General features: G+C 34.5%; 1 non-coding gene across 1 annotated transcript; it reads right to left on the reverse strand.

Moving 5' to 3' along the window:
• Nucleotides 1–2,891: 2,891 nt before the first annotated feature.
• Nucleotides 2,892–2,997, reverse strand: LOC122469712. The gene has a single exon (XR_006293606.1). It is a non-coding gene; the product is annotated as a U6 spliceosomal RNA (small nuclear RNA).
• Nucleotides 2,998–24,825: the final 21,828 nt, after the last annotated feature.

Here is a 24,825-nt window from a genome sequence, read left to right on the forward strand (position 1 = left end):
TTGCTCCCCAAAACACCTAACACAATTATCACTGTGAATACTTCGGCATAATTTCTTTTTAATTTTACTTTTTTTAAAAGAAATTCCTGCTGCATTTATAACTTGAGTCTTCTATTAAAGTATAATTTTCTTTTGTATGTGTTTCTTTTGTGACATTTAAATGGTTTTATTTTACTGTGTTGTTATATTGTTGAAAATATTAAATAAGCATTACCTTTAAGTATTAGTTGGTTTTATATGACCATATAGAAGTCATTACCATTTCATGATAATTACAAAAGTGTATTAAAGTCCTGAACATCACTAAAGGAGGTTGGGTGTCTCAGTCAGTCATGATCTTCAGCTCAGGTCATGATCTAATGATTCATGAGTTTGAGTACCACAGACTCTGCTATCAACTAGAGCCTGCTTTGAATCCTCTGTACCCCTCTCTCTCCCTGACCCTCTACCACTCACTCTCTCAAAAATGAATAAACATTGAAAAAAAAAAAAGAAATCCTGAACATCATCAGAATGTGAGTTTATTGATCAGTAGTAAATTCTAGGGTGTGTTAGAGCCCTTATTGCCTCAGTTGCTACAAATTTTACCTGCTGCCAGTTCATAGCTGAATCCCTCCCCTAGAATTGCCGGCAGCCCAAAGGAGCTGCTTCATCCTACCTTAAAAGTTTTCCTCATCTATGCATGGATACAAAGCCCCTGCTCTCCTGTTTCAATTCCGACTGCCAGGACCACCCAGCTACAGCACTCCTCATGGCATTGCAGTATGTGTACCAGATCCTGCTTACTTTGAACCCTCTCTCACAGGTTGTTTTATTCCATTTGGGCTGTTATAACAAAATACCACAGACTGAGTGGCTTATATGAACAACAGGTTTAGTTCCCATAATTCTGAAGGCTGGGAAGTTTAAGATCAAGACACCGGGAGATTTGGTGTCAGATGAGGGTCCTCTTCCTTATGTAACTTCACATGGAGGAAGGGGTGAGGGAGCTCTATGGGCCTCTTTTATAAAGGTACCAATCCCAATCAAGAGGGCTACACCCTCATGAAATAATCACCTCCACAACTTCCATCTCCTAATACCATCACCTTTGAGTTTAGGATTTCAACAAATAAATTTGGCGGTTGTAAACATTCAATCTGTACTATAGTACAGGTTTTGATACTGAGAGGATCTCCCAATAAACTTTCTGTAGGCAAATCTCCACAGTATATGCCTAGGGAACTGGGTTAAAGACAGTTTATTACAATTTTTGCAAGGACCAGTCTATAAGAAATACTATCTATATTTTTATTGAGTTGGAATCTGTAAATAATTCCAAATATATGCCCTATGATTCAATTAATGATTACCTATCTTATATGAAAATTTCCCTGGATTGAGATACGCATTTCTTATTACTTTGAATTTTTTAATGTCTGTTTATTTTTGAGAGAGAGAGAGCACGAGTGAGCTGGTGGGGCAGGGGACAGAGAGAGAGGGAGACACAGAATGCAAGGCAGGCTCCAGGCTCTGAGCTGTCAGCACAGAGCCACATGTGGGGCTTGAAACCACGCACTGTGAGATCATGACCTGAGCCGAAGTTGGACGCTTAACTGACTGAGCCACCCTGGCACCCCAGCATTTATTACTTTGAAACATTGGACAGTATATGTTCCTTTTATGTGTATTCATGGTGGTGCTCATAACATGAATTTTTTTTACCTATTTAACATATTTTTGTTGTTTGACAATATGACACACACTACTGTTTCTTATTTCATAATCAACAAAAAGCACTATATATCTCTAACTTTTCATAATTGTTCATTTATATTTCAAATATTCAGAAGTGGACGAAACATAAATCTTTCAAAACAATTTTGTGGGAAAATATAAAGAAATTCCTTAAAGATTTTAAGATGCTGAATATCTTATCTGTTCTTTCTCTTTGAGAAAGTATGTCTAAAGAAATTAGCAGAACAAGCAGGATGTGCCCAGCAACATCAGTAACCTAATCAGATAATCATAACCTGATATGTCCTGGGGATGACACAGGAGATACAATATAACGTATCTTCATTATAATTTTGACACATGAGGTGAAATGAAAGAATTAAAAAGAAATCCAATTGTCTGAGAAGCATACTTTTGTTCTGACCATGAAAATAATATAATCCACAGAGGAAATTTATACTGAGTTAACATATTGAGTAAGTCAAATCTGTTACCTCACACCCTTAGGACAAAGGGTAGAAAATGGTCACCGGAAAAGTTTTAAAACACAGTATTTTGTATTTTCTGATGCTTCTGATTCTAAGAAGTAATGATTATGTACTGTATTTGATAGCAAATAGTCATAATTATCATTGTGGTATAATTAGGTGTCCCTAGATTTTAAATTCCATCCCAATGATCAACAGATTTTTGTGTGATTTCTTGCTTAAAGTAGGTCAAAAAACGCCTGAGAGGCCACCCTTTAGGCCAATGTCTATAATAAATGTTTCTAACAGCGCTCTTAAATCTTGCCAGTCACCTAAAAAACAGTATTCTACTGCTCACAAGTAGGGCTGACCAAGTGAGTAAAAATAGCTCAAGCACTCCTTAGCAGTCAAAATGTACCACTCAAAATCCACATCTTACAGAATCCATGCCACGAACTAGGCTGTCAACAAAGCTCAGCCCAGTGTATCAGACCTCAAATGTAATGTAATTCACTATTCCAAATCAATAGCATTGGAAAGCAAAACAAAAACAAAAATAAAACAGAGTTTTCTTTATTGTTATTCAATGGATACACTTAAATAAAAAAATACCCCTTAGGAGTTGATCATAAAATCAGTTTCCATCTGAATGCATTTTTCTCATGGCATAATGGTTTTCAAAACCTTTAGAGATGTAGAAAATATTTTTTAAATATGAAGTACTTTACAAATTTCTATGTCATCCTTGCACAGGGGCCATGCTAATCCTCTTGGTATCATTCTAAGTTTGTGTACGTGCTGCCAAAGAGAACACATCATTTCTCTTTTTAATATACATCTTGCCTTTTCTATATACACCATTATGGAAGTATTCAAAAACACTTGTAGAAAACTTTGATGTATACTTTAATGTTCTTAAGTAATTTTTATTTTGATCATGTTAGCAGATAGAAAAAATTGACCACCAAATGAGTTGACCTTTACATAACAGACTAGAAATTGATTCTCAAAGTAAAGTCTTTATGGTAACTTGGTTTGATAGTTTTTTTAATTTCTTTCATCTTTTTTTAAGCTTATTTATTTTGAGAGAGAGAGAGAGAGAGAGAGAGAGAGAGAGAGAGAGACAGCACGAGCAGGGAAGGAGCAGACAAAAAGGAAGAGAGAGAGAGAAGGGGGGGTGGGGGGATGGAGAGAGAATCTCAAGCAGGCTCCACCCTATCAGCACAGAAACCAATGCAGGGATTGAACTCATGTACCATGAGATGATGACCTGAGCCAAAATCAGGAGTCATATGTTTAACCAACTGAGCCACCAGGTGCCCAAGTTTGATATATTTTTTAAAAACCAAAGACTGCTATATAGAAGTATAGGACATATACATTTGATATACAGTAAGCTAAGCTATGCTGGCAAAAATAGATTAATATAATTAAGTAATAACTAATATAAATATTAGTTATTAGATAATTTGAGCAGATAACTCAAGCTACTTTATGAGTAGGTTAAGAAGAATAGTTTTTCGGTTTTCAAAAATATGTATATATTGTACAGGACGTCTACTTAACGGAGCAAATATAAAAATATTCAAGTTATATTGCTAAATGTATAACTATTAAGCACCTTGAAATTAAGATGTTTCCCAAGGTAAGCAAAAGGTAAGGAATTAAAAGAGTTATTATTCAAACTGATAATGGTGCTAAATTTTTAGAAGAATATAAAAACTAATGCTTCAATGTCCTAATAAATAAAATATATATTTGATGTATTTTGCTCTATAAATATTTCCTAATGGATACAGAGATACCAAGGCATTACTTTGCAGGAATCTTGAATAATTCCTAAAATTAGATTTCCAACTCATTTTTGAGCTGGCAAATGACAGGTATGTTTGGTTTAAAAAAAAAAGTATAGGGGTTGAGGGACGCTGACACTAAAAAAGAAGGCTTATTTGTACTATTTGGAGCATTTGTCCTATTTTGAATACTATTAAGTATGAGTAAACAATTCTTGTTTCTAAATACTATATATCTGGTTCCACAAGCTAGAAAATAACTCAGTATCATACCTGGCACGACATACTTGTTTTCCATGTCCATGTAACTCAATCCAAACCTCTTAATTGTACCAGTTAATCCCGCTCCTAAGTCAGTTCACTTCTCCAATTCTACCACCACAAATCTAATTCAAGTGACCTAAGTCAACTTTCATCTGGACCACTGAATGACTTAATAAATGACTCCCACAAATCTACTTTTTCCTCTTCATCACTATCAATAATGAAAAACTATTTAAAAAGTCAACATTTTTAGACCAAAAACTACTATTCTTTACATCTACTATAAGATCTACATTCTACATCATGCTTGTGTTTGTCACAGTATCATCACACATGCCATTTTGGTGTGGGATTTTGTCTGTTGTTTCACTATTCATTTCCAGGAGCCTGAGAGAGTATCAAACATATGCCAAAACTCAGTAAATGTTTTCTGAAAGAATAAACATTAGGTGAACTTGGAGCAGAAACCAATGAAATTGAACACAGGAAATCAATAGACAAACAACAAAACCAAAAGAGTGTTCTCAGAAAAGATCAGTAAAATCTATAAGCCTCTAATCAGGGTAACTTAGGGAAAACAAAAAACAACAACTACAACAACAACAAAAAAACCAGGCACAAATTAATAATACCAGTAATGAAAGTAGAGACATTACTACAGATCTCATAGCCATTAAGAGGATAATAAAGAAATACTGTGAAAGACTCTAATATCCATAATTTAATAACTTAGATGGAATGGACCAATTCCTGAAAAACACAATTAGCCAAAGCCCACAAAAGAAGAAACAGACAATTTGAATAGGCCTGAACAAATCTTTTACAAGTTCTTTCTAATCTATTAAACAAATTGAATAAACAGTAGCAGGCCCAGATGAGTTTACTGGTTAATTCTACCAAACGTTAAAGGAAGAAATTATATCCATTCTGTACAATTTATTCCAGAACATAAAAGTAAAGGATTATTTCCTAACTCATTTTATGAGGCCAGAATTACCGTAACAACAAAACCAGACAAAGGTATTATAAGAAAACTACAGACTAGTAGCTCTCATGAACATACATACACATTTCTCAACAAAATATTAGCAAATGTAATCCAACATGTATAAAGAATTATACACCATCACCAAATGGGATTTAAATGAAACTAGACATAGATCTGACACTCTTCATAAAAACTCAAAATAGATCACATACCTAAATGTGATCTGTACATGTGAAACTATAAAACTGTTGGAAGATAACATAGGAGAAAAACTAGATGACTTTAGGTATTGTATTCTTTTTTATATACACCAACAAAAAAAAGACATAATTGATACACTGAACTTCATTAAAATTAAAGACTCTTCTGTAAAAGACAATAGAAAATGAAAAGTCACAGATTAGAATAAAACATTTGAAAAAGACATCTGATAAAGCACTGCTAGCCAAAATATACAATGAACTATTAAAACTCATCCATGAGAAAATAAACAACCCAATCATGTTCACCACATCATTATTCACAATAGCCAAGATATAAACAATCTAAGTGCATGCTTATGGATGAATGGAGAAAGAAATCATAATTATACACACACATATACATGCACTGAGACATTATTTAGCCTTAAAAATGAAAATGATCAGGCATCTGGGTGGCTCAGTTGGTTAAGTGCCCAACTCATGATTTTTGCTCAGGTCATGATCTCATGGTTGAGGAGTTTGAGCCGCACATTGGGCTCTGTGCTGACATCACGGAGCCTGCTTGGGATTCTCTCTCCCCTTCTCTTTCTGCCCCTTCCTAACCGTCCATGCACACACAAACACTCTCTCAAAATAAATAAACTTATAAAAAATGAAAATGATCTTGCAATTCACAATAACATGGATATGTTAATTAGCTTGACTACACTACTCATTTCACTGTGTATATCAAAACATATTATACATCTTAGTTTTTTTTAAAAAAGGACAATTACACAATTAAAACATTAGCTTAAAACCTTTGTAGACACCTCATCAAAGAAGACATAGACATCAAATAAGTGCATAAAAAGATGCTCTAGGTCATGTCATCTGGATAATGCAAATTAAAACAAAGATACCACCACATACCTATTAATGACAAAAATCCAGAACACCAACACCAAATGCTGTTGAGTATGTGGAGCAAAAGGAATTCTCTCACATTGCCATTGGGAATGAAAAAATGGTAAGAACACTTTGGAAGACAATTTGGCTGTTTCCTGTAAACTTACCCTTATCCTAGAATCCAAAGGTTGTGTTTCTTGGTATTTACCAAAAGGGTTGGCAACTTATGTCCCCACAAAAAACTTCACATGGATGTTTACAGCAGTCTTATTCATAAATGCCAAAGTGTGGAACCAACCAAAATGCCCTAAAGTAGTTGTATCAATAAATAAATAAACTGTGGTAATCTGGACAATGGAATATCATTCAACCCTAAAAACTGAGCTATCAATCCATTGAAAGACATGGAGAAAGCTTAAACACCTATTATTCATCAAAAGAAGTCAACCAGAAAATGCTACCTACTGTCTGATTCCAACTATATGACATTCCAGAAAAGGCAAAAAAATATGTAGACAGTAAAAAAGATCAGTAATTGCCAGAGATTAAGATGGAGGAAGGATCAATTAGTCGAGCAGAAGATTTTTAAAGCAATGAAAATACTCTGTATGATACTATAATGGTGGATACTTGTACATTTCATGGGTTTGGACAAATATAACAACACCAAGAGAAACCCCTAATATGAATTATAGACCGTAATAATGATATGTAAATCCATCAGTTATAACAAATGTATCACTCAGATGGGGAATGTTGATAATGAGGGGAGACTATGCATGAGTGGGAGGCAGGGGGCTTATGAGAAATCTCTGTAACTTCCACTCACTTTTGCTTCAAACCTAAATCTGTTCTAAAAAATAGTCTATTAAAAATGAACTTTTACCCTTTATTATTCTAATATTAGATAACTATTGGAGGAATGCAACTGTTCTTTACTTTCTAGATTGAAGAAAACATGCCCAATGCTGCATTGCTAGCAGCACCACACAGCAGTTTGTTAACAAGTGACAGGCAGAGGGAGGAGGACACAAGGAGAAGTGGGGGAGAGAGGGACAACAGGTTCAGAAATAGAAAACAAAGAAATTAAATTAAAGCAATTTAGAAACCTAAATAAAGGCCTGACCAATTCAGAAATAGGCATTATCCTTAAATTTCTCCCCAAGAAAAGAAACACTATTGTTCAACTTCAATTGGAAAACTTCTGGTAATGAGTAACTTGCAACTTGCTACAACACAAGATAGAATTTTTTATTTTTTTAATGGAACTCATTCTTACAATTAGCTTACCTATAACCTTCACTCACCAGGCTTAATTTCACACTTTGAAGCTAAACAAAAATCAATCTAATTCTACTCCTACATAGCAGTAGCTTCTTCCAATGATAACTATTATACCTCTGCTATGTCTTGTCTTTCTATTTATTTACAATTCCTTCTAATGTTTCCAGTAGGATATAGTTTCTACTAATGTCTCCTTCCTATTTTGTATTTTCACTCTTCCACAGTTTGTCAATTAGCTCAATTCCCATAATTTAGTGATTTCCTTTCTTCATAAAAAATATTTTTAAATAAAGCTTGGTTACCTTAGTTTACATGGCAGCTTTGCCATACGACTAAATTGTATTGACTTTATGTATCTATTAGATATTGAGAAAATTAACCAAAATTTGGAAATAAGGCAGGAGGAAGGTATGACTCTCAGAGTCGTGATAGGACAATGTTTAACAAGCTGAACTGAGAATTATTCAATCCTAGGAGACAATTCACCTTGTGCTTGGCTTAGCTATTTGTTGTATAATTGGAGCCCAGAACCTGTGAAATTACACGTGAACTTCAATTTTTGTCAGAGAAGAATGATAAGGCCAAGGTTTGTAGTATGATTGATTTGTAAACATTAACCAGATCTATATTTATTAATCTTACCTCAATATTTTAATGTCTATTATTACTCACTTTTTCACATTCTTCTTTGAACCAGATTTACCAATTCACTATTTTCTCATTTATAAAATAAATACAGCTTCAGCATATGCTAACTTGATAAGTACATCAGAGTCCTTTTCCAATTCTTTGAAAATTATATTTTGAAATCTATGGTAGTTCCTTTAGAATGCCTTAGGGAATTTGATTGTAGGGGCCAATAAACTGTGTTGCCCGAAAAGTACATTTTACAGACTATTTAAGCCCACAAGTGCTTTTTTGTTGTTTTGTTTTTTGGGTTTTTTTTTGTTTGTTTGTTTGTTTTTTTTTTTTTTTTTTTTTTTGGTTTTTTTTGGTCCCTGAAGGCAACAGAAACAATAGAACTTGATCTTCACTGATTCTTTCCTCTCTTGCCAATCTTTCCCTCTCTGTTGCTTCTGGTTCTTAGCTAAGCTTAGTATTGGTTTAGAATTATGTATGATAAATAAGTTATTCCCCATTGGTGGCAGCAGTGATTGTGAATTATGGTTTTATTTAATGATCATTGTATGGCTTATACAAACCTATTTTCTGTCAGTCAAAAAACAATAATAAAACAAATGTTTGCTAGATTTGTTTTCTTTTTTGTGTTTTTAGCTTGTTTTATTTTTTTAAATTTTTTAATGTTTATTTGTAAGAGAGAGAGAGAGAGAGTGAACGAGGAGGAGCAGAGAGAGAGGGGGACACAGAATCTGAAGCAGGCTCCAGGCTCTAAGCTGTCAGCACAGAGCCTGACATGGGGCTCGAACCCACAAACTGTGAGATCATGACCTGAGCTGAAGTGGGATGTTCAACGGACTGAGCCACCCAGGTTCCGCTGGCTTATTTTTTATATGACCTCATTAAAGAAAATATTTCTGGACTCAGGAAGATAGCCCTTTGAACCCTAAATTATGAGTTTTTCCTGCTTCTTTTGTCTTGACCCACTGTTGAGATTTAAGAATTAGAAAATCATTTACTGGGGCATCTGGGTGGCTCAGTCGCTTAAGCATCTGACTTTGGCTCAGGTCATGATCTCACAGTTTGTGAGTTCGAGCCCCACATCAGCTCTCTGCTGTCGGCACACAGCCGGTGTCAGGTCCTCTGTCCCCCTCTCTCTGCCCCTCCCCAACTCATGCTTTCTGTCTCTCAAAAATAATTAAATATTAAAAGAAAAGCATTTACCGTTTGAGTGTGAAATATTTTTCTATCTTCGAAGGATAGAAACAAAAAAGATTATAAAACATCTTAAACAGGTCTATTTTGATTGGTTTGGAAAGATTAGCACGTTTATAAATTCAAAATAAGTATAATATCCATCCCAATTGTCAAGAATAAGTTTTTAATTTAACTTCTAATAATGTAAATATGCTAGCCTTTTAAAAATCATTCTAACAGAAACTGCTACTCTAGCAACATTTTTATATAAAAAGACAAATCTATTCAATCAAGATAAATCCTTAGACCAACCAGATGGTTTGAAATTTTGATTTGGAAACAAGCCAACTTAATAGGTTTTCTCTGATTTTATCAGTTTGAAATATAATACAAGTATTCAATGGTTTTTGTTTGTTTGTTTTTTAATAGGAGAAATAGCTATTTCAAAATTTCTAAACTTCTTACACTGGTTACTATCAAATGAGCTAATTTAATTCTTACACCATGTCAAAGATTGAAAAAAATGCATGAAACCAGATTTCTGAAAATACTTGTAATAATTATGCTTAGCAGTATGTTAACTTCAGAATTCAATGTCCTTAATTTTAAAGTCTTGCATAATACTGAGTTCATTAGTAAGTAATCTTTGCATATCTAATATTGCCTAAGATAGACTACTGAAACACAGTTTTAGAAAATAGAAAGGGGTGTTTCTTAGTTTTGTATGTTCATTAATGCTTATACCTGGTCGAAATGTGATGTGGGTAGATAAAGGTGATCATTAGGTAGGAACATAGGCTTTACTACTTTGCTAAAATGCTTGTTGCATAACAGACAATTTTCAAATACACTGTTCGATATTTCAACTCCCAATGTTCTCTATGAAATAGTAGCTAATTGGGTTCAGTGATAGTTAACATGGGTGATTGAATATATACTGGAAATAATGGCAAAGAAACACAACTGTGTACACAAAGTAATGGGGTATCTTTTTGTTTTTCAAGGAAAAAGAGTAGTTTTGTTCTAATGAAAAGCGGCTTTGATAAAAATTACTTTCATTCTGTCTCCTTACTTTTCATAATATTGTTATTCACGTAAGTACAATAAAACTTAAGCCTCCTCTATACTAAGATATAATTGATCAAATTGATTTTGTAATAATCAGGAGTACACCTGGAGTGTCATGTTTTGTAACAAGCTAATAACAAGTCTACCATTAATTGAAAGGGACTGTACTTTACACATGGAACCAACACCTCAAAATCTCTTCAAGAAAACAGGATTGTCATTGAGTTTCCAGGGCCCCAGCTTCTCAGGTGGTAAACAAGGTGACTCCCTTGCTAGGAACTATAAAAAATCTGGGGCTCTCCAGATATTGCTGGAGAAATCTGGTGAAGAGAATTTCTTTCACTTGGATTTTCAAGCCTCAGGACAGAATAAATTGTAGAGGCTTTTAAGTGATTTCTAAATGAAATTTCTTGAAAGAACTTAATTATCTGGCTTCCATAGTTACTTTGACACTATATAGTTAAAGAGGCTTATATAGTCAATTAGCAACTCTTGGTAAATCTGTGCTAATAAGCATAAATACACACAAAAAAGCAACCTTTTTGTCATCAAGACTGCTTAGAAATTTATTACCAAAATGATAGTACTGTTAATAAAAGTTATTCAAACATCTAAGGCAAGGATAAGCTAACTTTTTCTTAGAGTATTTTAGGTTTTTCAGACCATACAGTCTATATCACAACTGCTCAACTCAGCCACAAACAGGGAATCAATTAATTGATGTGGCTGTGTTCCATTAAAACTTTATGAAAACAAGAAATTGGGCAGCAGGCATAATTTGTTGGCCTTCGATCAAGGGAAATACACTCATGTTTCTCTTTGTTCTTTTCTATAAAGCAAAGGCATAGGTTCTGTGAATTTACGTTTTAATTTGCACCTTTCTGTTCAGCATCAAGGATAATGTCCAAAGGTTATGGTTATATTGCCTTGTAAGATATTAACCATTTGTGTATCTAACCTAGCAAGCTCCATCTTTTAATGCTTTTTGGGGGAAGACTATATCATCCTTATTTCATTAATTTTCATTTGGGCCAGATTTATTGTTTTGCTAGGTCCTTCAAAAATGAGTTGAATATTTTCGACATTTTGCTCTGTATCTCTAAAAGAATGGTTTAAATTTTTGAAAACGATACATGGACAATATGAACTATATTGGTGCTTTTTGAATCCTAGTTCTGCCTTCTTAGATATTGTAGATTCTAAGTATCAAGTTTCTCTCAGATTTTGGTCATCCTTAGTGGTAGGATCTGAGGATTTCCAAAGAGTGTGGCCTCTCATCTCTGGAGAAAATTAAAATGTGATTATCTAAATGTGTCCAGACCAAAACGTTTGAGACAAAGAGTCAGGGACCAATTATATTGTTTCACAGTACCTTTATCCCCTATTAAATATGATGCTAAACATGTATGTTTTTCTTGCATTTAGTCTTCTACCTAAGGGATTTTTTTCAACTATGTGAATAACTCTAAATCCTAAATTGCCATTATTTTATAGGCCACTTGAGGCAGTAAACAGAGATCAAGCCTGTTCTTAGAGAAGAATCTATGTAGGCCTAGTAGAGAATGATTACAAAGAGAGAAACTTCTTTAATTACTTTCCCTCATGATAGAGAATTTGAGCCTTTGAACTATCCAATACCATTTCTCTTAAATTATTAAGGACACCGAGGCAAGATGCACTCACAGTTAAATTGCTACATTTAACCCTGAGCACAGGATTTCTGAGTGACAGGCATGTCAAGTTCTTTATGGTTCAGAAACCTATAGACCATAAATATAAAGCTTCATGAACTGATAACCTTAATTAGAGATTTAGTCCAGTCATAATTCTAGAATCTAGAGCACTGACTGGGATCCCTTCCTTTTTACAAGAAGTTTTGGTGCTCTGCCCTCTCCCTAGCAGTAAGTATAATGGCTTCCATCTGGCCACTATTCTGCAACAATGGAACTAATACAGTTTTTGCTTTAAAGGTTGTTTCCCAATGGATTGTACTCTACAGTGGGAGTAATTTTTACACTTGCCAGTCAGAAATTGAAAAAGTTAGCTACGTGGGGAGGACAGTGTTTTCTCCAGGGTTTCAATACTATCATTCTTTTGCTTTTTACTCCCTTTGCTGTGTTTTCTACCATGAACTCTAGCTTGGGGCAGGGTAGTAAGATTTACAGTCCTGTTAAACTAAGAAATGTCAGATTCTAAGCTACCCAGTGTCATTAGCCTCAGGCAAAAAGAGCTTTTCTTCAATAGGTTGTATTTATTTCTTCCATTTTCAGAGAAGCTGTTTAGAAGAAGCTAGTCTCCTTTTTGGAGTAACTTACTGAAAGCCACACACATACACACACACACACACACACACACACACACACACACACACACACACAGAACAATTGACACATTCCACAATACTGGCATTTCTCTACAGGATTTCCAAAAGCCTTAGTAGCAGAGAACTAAAAATCTGAGAACCAAGTGAATTTGCATGAACATGGCAATTTAATTTTTCCACTTTATAACAGGTGTCACTAATATCTCAAGTAAGGTTTGGGAGAAGCCTCATTCTGTATTCTTTAGCAAATAACCCACAGTTTAAATGTGTTCTAATTGTAATATTCCACTTCCAGGGACCAATTTCAGAATTAAAACTCTTTTAGTTCCAATTAACTCAAAGTGGCATAAGCAAGAAGTGTTTCATTACCTTAAAATTGCAAATAATCTAAGATTGTTGCTAGAGTTCTGCCTCTCTCTCAGTCTAGAAATTCTCTTTTGTTGGTGATATTCTAAGTTTCCCTCATGATACAAAATGGCCACCAGAAAACACAAACCCATATTCCTCTAGTTCAGCAGTGGCAGAGAAAGGGGCTTTCCTGTTTGCAAATAGTTCCAAAAGTATCCCAGTCTTCTGCTTGTTGTCTGGCTGATTCAATCAGCTTGCCCGCAAGATGGAATTCTCTGACTGGAAATGTCTAGCCCAGGCATTAACAACACCATGAACCAAGAGTAGAGTAGGAATGGTTCCATGTAAAAAAAGTAAGGGTTCTTTTACAAGAAAGGGAAAAAATATATATGTAGTATAAACACTTATAACCTGTTGAAGCATGTTGAAAATTTTAATAAATTTGATTTCTATTGAAATTTTTTGTAGGCCTATAGTGACTTTAGTAAACATCAGTTTCTTTTACAAATGTTTATAAACCATCTACTGAATAATCTCAGAGCTTTATTAGGTTTGCCATTAATAGCTTGTAGAAAATTCTTTTCTTTCTGAAGTTATATATTTCTTCCTCCATAGTTTTTAACAATGACTTGATATGCAAGCATATCTTGAAGTTCTCAATAAATGGAAAAAGAACTGAACATGAAACAGCTATGTGGTCTCTTGTATCCAGTGTGTCATTCTTTCTTAAGTTTTTTTCTTAAACACATTTAGACTAGAGATTAAGTTCCTGTTTAATGGTGTTTTTCCACTTATTTTAATATTAGATCTTCAAGCAATAGAGTTCTCTGTCTTCTTTCTCTTCACATAGTTAAAACACACACATCCTTCTTAAAAAATCATTTTCACAGGCTTTTGGCACAGTCTATCATTTAGTATTCCTGACACTATAAATGTCACTTGTACATCTATATTCTATCTAGGCCATTTGTTCCAACAGTGATGCAATCTCGTAAAATCTGTGCTCCTTTAAAATCCTCACAGGTTTGATTTACTTAGTTGATCTCTTACATTTTACTTCTTTATTTGGTAATTTGTAATAAAACTGAAGTATTTCCAAGTTTTAGAAATCCTCATTCTCAAAAACAAAATTCCATTTTGAGTGTAGTTCCTTAGTCCTAAATTACGGAGCTTATGTCTGCCTATTTCTAACAGCTTCTCCTTTAAGTATTATAAACTTAAGGATTACATGATTCCATTTTCTCATGGTGCTTGTCTGCTCTCAGCATTACTCCAGTAAGGTATTATAATGCAACATAAATACCACAGCTTTAATAGTTTCTATTCTTCTTACTAGAATGGTTGATAACTTAAGTATTGACTTATTTGATGCCTTCATGTTCTTCTCCATAAAGTGATTATAATATTATATGCATCTTGGAGGTGTTGTGATGATTAAATATAATAACCTGAATAGAGTACTTAGCATGATACATGGCAGTGCTTAATAGGTGGTTGTCTTATTATTGTTACTGTTATAGTTTGTTAGATCTTTTTCTTAAAGTTATCCTTGATGGAGGCATTAAACAGTTAAGAGACTTTTTTTTTCCATTATTACCTATTCTTGAGTTTAATTTCACCCAGTAGAGATCTTCCATTCACAGAGCACTACCAGCTCACACTACTTGTGTCTTCCTTCTAAATTCCTTGCATCTGTTCTTATCTGAAGACGGTTTTGTTTTTTAGAGGATAAAACATGCCACTCTTTTTTGAAATATAGGAGTCCCTTCTATCTCCTCCCTATTTGAAAAACAATATAGCCAATACAAGAATTCTACAACAATGTTTTCTGCTGTTGTTTCCTTTTCTTTGTTTTTCCATTCACCAATTTCTCAATTCTGGTTTACATCTTTGTTTCCTCATATTTTTTTCTTGTTTTCACCCATCAAGTCATTCTTCCAAAAGTAAATGAACATTTCATCCTCCGTAACATTTTGGAATCAGAAAGACATTCTGGGAATATTTAAATTTTTCCATCAATGTCAGGGATTGGTGCCTCTCATTTTGAGTTATTTCTCTAGTTTGGATCACCACAACTGTCCCCTATTATCTCCATTTATCTTGACTTCTTATTCTTCACCCTCCCAGAAGTGTTATTTTTAAAGGACCAGTAGGATTATGAAACTTAAAGTTTTTAAAATTATACCTTCCCTATTCCTACAGATCAAAGGTCAAGGTCAGTGCCCTGAGAAAGAAAGCCCTCATAATTCTACTTTATGGTCAAATAACAAATGCATGCATACCTACCATACTGAAATGATTACTAACCTATTTAAGTACCCAGTAGACTTGGTTAATGAATGTTTGTTTATAGGCTTGACAATAGAGTGGGTCATATCCAACTCTTCTGATTATAGCCAAATGTACTAGAAATAACTTGTGTGCTGTGGCATGAAAAGATGGCCTGACCCAATCAGATTTGTCTGACAATATAAGATTTTTACATTGAGGAGTAATATAGTAATCCATGGAGAACTCCACTAGAAAGTCACGTAGGGTGAAACTGGGAAGGCATCAGCTATATGTGTACAGAGAAAATAACAGCATAGCAAGTCCATCATAAGAAAGAAACAGAAAGAGGTTCAGGCTCAGAAGTGTAGTCACTGAGGACACCCAGACAGAGGCAGACAGAGAAATATGGACAGGCTGCCTTGATTCATGACACTTTCTGGATGCTATTTCACTGAGACTTTTGTGCCTTTTTTAAAATAAGCTTTCCCTTATTTCTTGAGCTAGTTTTAGTAGGTTTTTGGTCTCTTCCACCGAAAAAGTCTTGACATGAACAGGCTATTCTTGGTCACCTTGTATTTTTTCCCCTCTGGCAAATTTTTCTCCCCTTGTAAAACTCCTACTTTTATGTCAAAGTTTAGCTCAAACATTGCCAACTCTATGAATTTATTTTCTACCTTCTTGGGCCAAATTGAATTTCTGTCCCCAGCATGACTGAAGAGTACTATGTATTTTCTTATACTACATATGCTGTATCACATTTTAATTGCTTAGCACTAAACTCACCTGGCCATGCTTCATTTTCTACATCTGTAAAAAGTAAATACTAATAGTATTTCTTGTCAGAGATTTGTAGTTGCAATTAACTTATTTGGCACAGGTAAAACACTTATAAATTAGCCATCATAGTAGTACTGACTTTCCTATCTAGACAATATTAATTCTGTTAGTGATAGTCTCTGATATAATTTTCTTGGTCAATAATAAGTTAAAACTATTAAATATTTTAAATTGTATCTGTTTCTGTGTAATTGTACAGGTGAATAGATAGGTATAAAATGATCAATACCTATGGCCAAGTATAAAGTTACAACTAAAATTGATTTGGGTGAAAAATAAGGACTTTTTTGTAAGACTTGTCACCACTAAATTTTTATCCTAAAATGACCAGCAAGAACTGTGTTGGTTAAAACCTACTTAATCCATCATATAGCTTGGTTTCCATAAAGCAGAGCCAAGGACAATGAAGGGTTGGACATCTATCTTTTAATATGTAAATACAGAAGCACTTAGAGATATTTAATGTGGAATGGTACTTCAGTCATTTCTTTGAAAATTCCATTTTTATAAAGTACTGAGCCAGTTTGTCATAAGCCCAAGTGTAACAATGCCCAGAATGACATTGTATAAAAAATAGAAAAAAAAAAGTGCTATTCCTTGACAACTGAGTTCATTCCCACTGTGCTTTAGCCTTTTGCTTGTATTATTAGTGAACTCTGCTACTTCTTTTGTTACAAATTCGGAAATAAACATGTAACACTTCAATAGAAACAAAAATTAAAAGAAATAGATAAAACTGATTAACCTGCTTCTCTGACCTTGATCAGCTGGGTTAGTTGTATTCTATTGAAATGTCCTTGGAATAGCAAAATGAACACTGTTTCCCAAATCTTGTGTAGCTTGTAGAAACTGGCAAGAAACTATTTTATTTAAAGTTCAAACAGCATTAATGTCAAACAATTGTAGATATCAAAGCCAGAGAAATTATGCATCTTATATGTCATAAACCTGTAGCTGTTCTGTGCATTAATTGCCATGTTCGTTAGGAATAGTTTGACTCTTAGTAGAGGAGGCTAGGAACTGATTAAAAGAAACATCACTCTGCAAGTGGTGTTAAAATTAGGGCTTTTACTTAAATATTCCTCAGAAAATAAATAGAAGTCTGCCAGTAGGCATAAAAAGAAAAAAAAAAAAACAGCCCAGAAAAAATAGACCTCCGTTAAGAATCAGAATAGTTTTTGGAAACCTATGCCAGATAAAGTAATATTTATTCTTCAGCGAAAACTCATTTCTTTAAAACTTCACAGTGACAATTTTGCTGTTTAAATTAAAAGGCCATAATAAGGGAATACCAGGTGAGCGGCTTCAGCAAAAGAAATTTGCCTACTCAGTTTTGGAGGCCAGAAGTCCAAAAACAGTGTCAGCAGGGTTTGCTCCTTCTGAAGACTGTGACAGTGGGGACTCTTCTAGGCCTCTCCCCTTGGCTTGTAGACATCCATCTTTTCCTTATCTATTTGTATCCTCTTACCTCCGTGCATGTATATTTGTGTGCCCAAATTCCCCCTTATAAGCACACCAGGCATATTGGATAAAGGGGTTTACCTTAGTCCAGTAGGTCTTTATTTTAACTGTATCTGCAATGACCCTGTGTCCAAACAAGGTCCTGCCCTGAGCTGCAGTGGTGGGATGGAGTTGGGGATTGGGGGGCTGAGGTACAACTTCAATACCTGAATTCTGCTGGGACACATTTCAACCCATAACACCTTTTGCTACCAACAGTCATTCCTTTGCCAATAGCCTTTCTCTCAGTGTGGCTACATGTGCCCTTCACCTATGAGCAATTCAAAACACATTCTTTAAATTTCCATCTTCAGTAACACAAATTGCTCAGAGTAAAGGTGACAAAACTTGCCTCCCAGTTGACCATCACTCAGTAACATACCTCTAATGACAAGGAGCTTGCCTTCACATTTTTGGCACCATCTTGCTCCGTGTTTTTCTAATGCGTGTTGCAAAGAGAAACCCCGAAACTGCTATTAACTGCCCCTTAGATATTCTCTTTAAATGTAGCCTCATGAACAAAAGCCAAGTAAATCCACATTTTCCTCCCCACCCAATACCAAACCGAACCTCTACATCTTTCAGATTCACTTTCCAGCCTTTACCCACATCTACATCCTAGTTTATCTCTTTCCAAGTACTTTTAAATCCTGTCCTTTCAGGGAACACCAAGTGCCAACCTGCCCACTTCTTCTTTGGCAGTTCCTTTTTGTTCCAGCTCTATTTTCGTTTGGAAATTTTTCATGAGGTCAGTTTTCTTCTTAATTCAATAGTCTTGAAGTTGCTCTTAAAGTTTTCAACATTTAAAAGAAGTTTAAATTGTATAGGTAGAGACACAGAAAGTTAATGCCTTATATGACTTCTAGTGGTAATTCAAGTAGCTACTCTTTAGAAGCACATAAAAATATATATGTGCATGTGTATATATACATATATATGTAACTTAAAAAATCATCCATTTGGTTATCTTTCAAGGATGAACATGGACTCTCATTTTCTTCTGTGACAGACAGTTCATGGGTAGGGTACTTAACTCCTAATCATTGATCTTTAATCAGAACTTTTTCCTGGTTATTTTTCAACTGAATGGACCAAACACAAAGGACAGTAATACTCAGCTGGTCTTTCAACTCTAGTCCAAGGTCTACACCATTATTTGAGTTATCCTTTATAAAGTTCTAGTCTACAAAACCTACATTCATTCTCTCAACAAATATTTATATATCACTCTATGCCAGGCATTATTCTAAGTGCATAAAATAGAGCAGTGCAATAAACCCCTGTGTTCATGATATTTAGGATTCTATGGGAGAGACAATATATGTAATAAGTTAATTATATATCAGGAAGTGATAATTGCTGTAGAGAATAAGAGATGAAGTGTTAGAAACAATTTTAAAAATTACCAAAAGTCAAAAAAACAAAGACTGAGAAATTCAACTACAAGAAAAATGAGAAATCCCAAATGAGAATAAAACACCATAAATGTCAAAACACAAATAACAAACTAGGTCAAAAGTATTTGCAGTATATACAAATACATGATATCACTTATACAAAGTGAAATTTGGGGGGCCTGAGTGGTCCAGCCGGTTAAGTGCTCAACTCTTGATTTTGCCTCAGGTTCATGAGACTGAGGCCCACATCTGGCTCTGCGCTGACAGTGCAGAGCCTGCTTGGAGTTCTCTCTTTTCTCTCTCTCTCTGCCCCTCCTCCACTCACTCACACATGCGAGCTCTGTCTCTCTCAAAATAAACTTAACAAACAAAAACACAAAGTTTTGGGGGATAAGCTTAGGAATCCTCTGGGCTTACACCAATGAGTTAACAAGGCATAAAGAAATACAGAGCCATAAAATGCTCACGCCTGAGTTTGGGTAAACCAGAATGGAACCCCAAGAATAGGAGGGTGCAAAAGCACCCCAAGAAAAGGAAGGCGCAAAGGTGCCTGGAATAGGGAGGTGCAAATGCACCCCAAAATAGAGAGGGGATGCAGAGCCCCCAGAATAGAGAGGGAGATGTAAAGCCCTAAAATAGGAATGGGTGCAAAGGTGTCCAATACATAGGTATATGAAATAAACAAGACTACATATTCAGGGTGGAAGCACCCCAAATTTAGTACCTTAGCAGAAAAGTTGCTTTCACAGGAGGATAGGGCCAGGTTAGGTAGATTGGTGAATTTGCCTATGGACCCTTGCGCTGCAGGCAAAGCAGCCCAGAGCAGAGCTGGTTAACAAAAGAAAAGGTGCCTTGTTAACCCTGAGGTTATTCCTATTCCCTGTCTCATCCCCTAGACTAGCTATGTTAAACAGACACGGCGCCTCCTGTCTGCCATTAACAACCATCTGCCCATCTGCCTTGCACCAGGTTTGTTTTATATTGACTCTAACCCCAAACACTGTATATCTTCAAAACCCCCCTTTCCCTCATGCCCCCAAGTTAATGTTCCCAGTTTCTTTGTCTCTCTGTGCACACCCATCACGTTTGTAAGCCTTCTGATCTGAATAAATACAGGGCAAAGACCCTTATTCAGGGCTCTTGTCTTGTCCCGGACATTAGCCATCTCTTGCTTTTCATCCTGCACCCCGCTCTCTTGCTAGACAACAGAGAACTTTAGACTTAGAGTCTACGACACAAAGTGAAATTCAAATCAAAATACAAAGTGCCTTAAATAAAACTAACAGGTGAAAAATTCTATTAAAAATTGAATTTCCAGGGTACCTGGATGGCTCAGTCATTAAGCATCTGACTTTGGCTCAGGTCATGATCTCACAGTCCATGAGCTTTAGCCCCAATTTGGGTAAATCGCAAGCTCTGGGTGAGCCTAGCTTGTCTCTCTCACTTTCTCTCTCTCTCTCCCTCCCTCCCTCCCTCTCTGCTCCTTGCTCACTCTTGCCCTCTCTATCTCTTTCTCAAAAAAAAAAAAAAAAAAAAAAAGAATTTCCAAAAGTTGAAAAGGTCTATAACAAATGTAGTTGTCAGGGCTGTGTGGCAAGTTTGGCCTCATGGACGTATAAAGTGGTACATGGAAATATAAAGTGGTACATGCCCTGTTATTCTATCTGGCAATTAAATTACACAAATTTATTCCACAGCTATATCTCTTACATAAGGTGACATATATCCACATTATTCCTTGCAAAACTGTTTATCTTAGATAGGATACTTTTTCTAAAATTATTTATAAGGAACATATTAATAACATACATGGTTGTGTCTCTGAGAAGGTAAAAGATGAATTGTGGGTAAATGGTGAAAAATAATCTAAATCTACACTACCATTAAAATGCAAAATGATTTTAATAATAGCAATAATGGTAGTAATAAAAGTAAAAATAAATCACTTAAAAGTGTGGAGGATTAGACCTAGCTGGATATGGATAAGATGGGAGGGAGAATTTTCTGTTTACTTCACAATGCATTTTTATTTTTGAATATGCAAATGTAAGAACTATTCAAAAATTCTAAGGAAAAAAGCATTCATTATTTAATCTGAGGACCTTTCACAAAATAACATGCAGAGAAAATATTCCCTTATCAAAAAGCAATGTCCTTCCTAAACCAATCACTTACTTTTAAAATGTATTTCTTGGGGCCCTTGGGTGGCTCAGTCAGCTAAAGCATCCGACTTCAACTCAGGTCATGATCGCGGTCCATGAGTTCAAGCCTGGGCTGATGGCTTGGAGCCTGGAGCCTGCTTTGGATTCTGTGTCTCCCTCTCTCTCTGCCCCTCCCCAATTCATGCTCTGTCTCTCTCTGTCTCAAAAATAAATAAACGTTAAAAAATAAATTAATTAATTAAATAAAATGTATTTCTCAAAACCCTGCAGAAATACAGAATTCTCCTAAGTATACATATGCCATTAGGGTATGGGAATATTTGAGAAGTATACAAAATGTATTTAGTAATTATCACCTTGATTTTCATGTGTTAACTTCAATACTCAGTCTGTTGATTTTATTCCACAAGATAGTAGTATCATGAAAATACTGATTAGTCCCTGTCATAAAGTGTGACTGAAATTTGCTTTGGTGCATAGGATTTCCATATTTTTCTTTATTTTTCCCTTTACTTTCTACACATGATTAAACTGCTCCCAACTCCAGTTCCACTACTGAAGGTTGTCCTTAACCTTTTCCCTTAAGTACAGATGGACATATTGGGAAATACCAACATAATAAGTAGCTGATATCTCTTGCTCAGCTTTATTTGGGAATAAATGGATATATCCCTAAAAATAGCCTTTTTCCAAAAGTGTTGGGCAAATGTCAAAAAGTACAAGATGGCATAAGGATGAATACCTGAATATAATAAAAGCAAAAGTCAGGTTATAAACTCTCCTTGTCTAAATTATATTTGCTGTTTGATACAAAAAGTATAACATTGTCTGATGTGGACTTTAATATGTATGTGTACATGAGGTGTCTGGGTGGCTCAGTTTAGCGTCTGACTCTTGATTTCGGCTCAGATCACGATCTCACAGTTCATGGGTTCGAGCCCCACACCACCAGCATGGAGCCTATTTGGGATTCTCTCTCTCTCTCTCTCTCTCTGTCCCTCTCCCACTCTCTCTCAAAATAAAGAAACGTGTGTGTGTGTGTGTGTGTGTGTGTGTGTGTGTGTGTGTGTATATATATATATATATATATATATATATATATATATATATAAAATGTGTGTGTGCGTTTGTACATAAAGTATGTATGTAGAAGAAATTTTTAAGACGATGATATTCCAACCAAGAGAGGATAAAAGGGACTTAAAATAAGGTTTCTTCACTTAATCAATTGAAAAATAGACACCAATAGATCTTTGTGGAGGTAGAATAGTTATGTTCTTTGATGGCAGTGGTAGTTACAGGAATCCGTACGTATGATGAAATGGCATAGAATTTTATGACATTGAATCCATGTAATTTCCTAGTTTCCTATTGATATTGTCCTACAGTTACATAATATATGTTTCCATTGGGGAAACTAGATGAAGAGTGTATTACACCTTTCAACTTTGTTACTTCCTCTAAATCTGTTAATTGAAAATAAAAATAACTTATAATACATATTTCCTGAAGGGGCTGACCATGTTTTCTTCCAATACACACAAAATTTGTGCAATGTTTGATAGATCATTCTTCAAAATTTTTAGTGTGCTGTGCACAAATAGAAATCTGCCTGTTTTTTTACACATGTAGAATTCAAACAGGCAGCTTAGATGGTAAATGTAAGTCTAATACATGAGTAATGTTAAAAATTTGGCTTTCAATCTTCATCAATAGTTACTTAGCTAGTATCATTTTTTAATTTAGAATATTAATACATGTTATTTTTGTTAACACTTTTTTTTAAGAGAATGTTATATTATACTGAATTTACTCAGCTACTTAGAAAAAAGACTCCCAAGAGAACTTCTATATTAAGCTAACTACATAGAAAATACACATTAGCTTGTGTTAGAAACTTAGAAGCCTCTTGCCCTCAGAGATGTCTATGTCAACAATTTCATTTCCAACTTTCCACTTATATTTTATTTTTAAATAATTTTTCTAATCCTGTGAAACCATTTAGACCAAATAGGTTTTTAAAAATTCTATTGAGAAGAAATTTGTTTTAGTAAAAAATTCATTTTATTGCCCCATGTCTCTATGTGTCAGTTTATTAAATTGTAAAATTAGTTGATAAAGAGCACCACAATTAAGATATCCTCTAAAATTGTTATCTGATTGTCTCCTACTGAATTAGATTTTCTCTTCTTCTACTTAGTCATTAGACCTTGGTATATTTTGTTTTAATAATGTAGTACTGCTCTGCATTTACTTAAGTTTTAATGCTTAATATGAAGATGTATTAATTATAGACTTATAAATATAGCAATAAATTTAATATACTTCATATTTTATTAAGTTGCTTCTTGCTGATGTTAGGCTGCCAAAATGAAATAGCTTAATATTTTAGCATTTCAATACATGAAATATACAAATACACTTATCCACAGGGGTGAAAAAATTAGAAGGGTCTTGTGAAGTACTGATACAGTAATTTCTGATCACATAGATACAATCTTATGTCATCTTTATTATAAATATCTAGTAAGTCAATAACAATGTCAATGATGTTTTATACATATCAATTGTGAAAATGAATTTTTAATTATTTTTATCATAAAAAATTTTTATTTAGTTTTAGATCTTAAGGCTAAACATGGGACAAACAGAGCTGTGTAAGTCTCCCTGTGATATATCCATATGCAGTAAGAGGCAAGCCTCTGGCAAAAGGAAGTTGCTTATTAAGCTAAAAATAAATTTCCTCAGTCTCATTCTTTTGTGTGCACTGGTAGTAACACAGGGCAGAATTAACACACATACATGCACACACAAATTAAATCTGCCAATTAGATATCAGATATCAACTTTAATATAATGCTAAGATTTCTCCCATCAACTATCATTTAGCTATCTGGAATCAATCTTCTATAACAGTATGATCAGAGTGATCCCTTGAAAAATAATGTTATCATCCAAGAATGTATCTCTATAGAGAGAAGGATTTATTATAGCTCTAGGATTGAGATTTCCTGAGATAATATCAGTTAACCGATATAGATACAACAAAAAATGACAAACACTAAAGAAAATTAAGTAGACATTTAACAGAGGTGTATGCTTCTTAACAAAATAGAAGTGCTAAAATATAATTTTAATATTATTGAGGACCTACAAAGAAATGGTCTGTAATTTGTCAGGAAACTCATATCACACTCACTCCAATAATAGTAATTAGCAAGGTTGATAAACCCCTATTTCTAGTAGAAAGTTGTAGGTCTTAAAAACAAGGAAACTGAACATTTTTTTGTTACTTTTAGGAAAATAGGATTTGGGACAATCAGAAATTCAGGATCTTTGCATTTAGACCTATTTCCCAACACACCTCATCAGGAGAAGTTCACCTGTCTTAAAAAGATAATCTCATAATGTCCATGATGTGACGGAAAAGGAAATCATTAGATTTAGGGAATTTAAGTTTTATAGCTGAAGTTTCAATAACACTACCAGAGTTGAATAGGT

The sequence above is a fragment of the Prionailurus bengalensis genome, chromosome B3 (genome assembly GCF_016509475.1).
Source record: "Prionailurus bengalensis isolate Pbe53 chromosome B3, Fcat_Pben_1.1_paternal_pri, whole genome shotgun sequence".
NCBI classification, from domain to species: Eukaryota; Metazoa; Chordata; class Mammalia; order Carnivora; family Felidae; genus Prionailurus; species Prionailurus bengalensis.